Source organism: Octopus bimaculoides, chromosome 27, assembly GCF_001194135.2.
Source record: "Octopus bimaculoides isolate UCB-OBI-ISO-001 chromosome 27, ASM119413v2, whole genome shotgun sequence".
NCBI lineage: Eukaryota > Metazoa > Mollusca > Cephalopoda > Octopoda > Octopodidae > Octopus > Octopus bimaculoides.
Genome location: NC_069007.1, coordinates 6,530,943 through 6,532,474, shown reverse-complemented (window position 1 = coordinate 6,532,474; position 1,532 = coordinate 6,530,943). Strand labels below are relative to the sequence as shown.

Genomic DNA, 1,532 nt, shown 5'->3' with positions numbered 1-1,532 from the left:
AGCACCATTATCGGTGGAGAACTTATTTAAAAGTTCCCATACATTTATAAACATAATTAAGGGATCAGCAAGCATTTGCTTCACCATATACCGAAGTTCAGAAATAGCAGCTAAAAAAAGCTGAGACTCCAACAGATAGCATTACTTGTAACTCACAAAGGCAAAAACAAGAAGAAAAAAACAATGAAAACTAACCATTCCGAAGTTAATCGCAGACGCGTTTCTGGATTACGAGTGATAAATACTCAATTTCCTTCATCAATACGATATTCCAGTAGTAAATTCGACCATGTGAGTTACAAGTAATGCTATCTGTTGGAGTCTCAGCTTTTTTAGCTGCTATTTCTGAACTTCGGTATATGGTGAAGCAAATGCTTGCTGATCCCTTAATTATGTTTATATATATATATATATATATTATAAGAGGTGCAGCAATATCAAAGGAAGGCTAACTGGGAAGATAGTTTTTGTATGTGGCAAATGCTCAGGTGCTATAAACACTGAAAATGTGTCAAGAACAGCTTCTGTCACATTCCAGGGAGAAAAACTACAAGTAGTTGATAGCTTCCATTACCTAGGGGACCAAGTCAAGTAGCGGGGGTGGATGCTCTGAAAGTGTATAGCTGCTAGAATAAGAATAGCCTGGGTAAAGTTCACAGAGCTCTTACCTCTGCTGGTGACAAAGGGCCTCTCGCTCAGAGTAAAAGGTAGACTGTATGACACATGTGTATGAACGGCCATGCTACATGGCAGTGAAACATGGACTGTGACTGCTGAGGACATATGTAAGCTTACAAGGAATGAAGCTAGTATTCTCCGCTACAAGGAATGAAGCTAGTATTCTCTGCTGGATGTGGAATGTCAGTGTGCATACACGACAAAGTGTAAGCGACCTGAGGAAAAATTTGGATTTAAGAAGCATAAGATGTGGTGTGCAAGAGAGATGACTGCGCTGGTATGGACATGTGGCAAGAATGGATGAGGATAGCTGTGTGAAAATGTGCCACACCCTAGCAGTTGAGGGAACCTGTGGAAGAGGTAGACCCAGGAAGACCTGGGATGAGGTGGTGAAGCATGACCATCAAACTTTAGGCCTCATCGAGGCAATGACTAGTGTCCGAGATCTTTGGAGATATGCTGTACTTGAGAAGATCCGACAAGCCAAGTGAGACCATAACCCCTGGCCTATGCCATGGGTGTAACCAGCCCACGTATGAGTACCCCTCATTCATTGGACAATAAACTTTGCTTGTGAAGACCTGTTGAGGCAAGTGAAATCAAAATCAAAATTGCTGATATGGCCGATGACAGTGCCGCCTTATTGGCACTCGTGCCAGTGGAACATTAACAGCACATCCAAGCGTGATTTTTGCTAGGGCCACTGATTGGTTCCCGTGTCAGTGGCATGTAAAAAGCACGATTCGAGCATGGTCATTGCCAGCGTTGCCTTACTAGCACATGTGCCGGTGGCACATGAAAGACAACATTCGAGCATGGTTGTTGCCAGTGCCGCCGGACTGGCTTCAGTGCTG

General features: G+C 43.4%; 1 protein-coding gene across 1 annotated transcript in view; it reads left to right on the top strand.

Moving 5' to 3' along the window:
• LOC106872836 (alpha-latrocrustotoxin-Lt1a) overlaps nucleotides 1-1,532 on the top strand; it is a 21,995-nt gene that overhangs the window by 12,772 nt on the left and 7,691 nt on the right. The gene's annotated exons all lie outside the window — the stretch shown is intronic.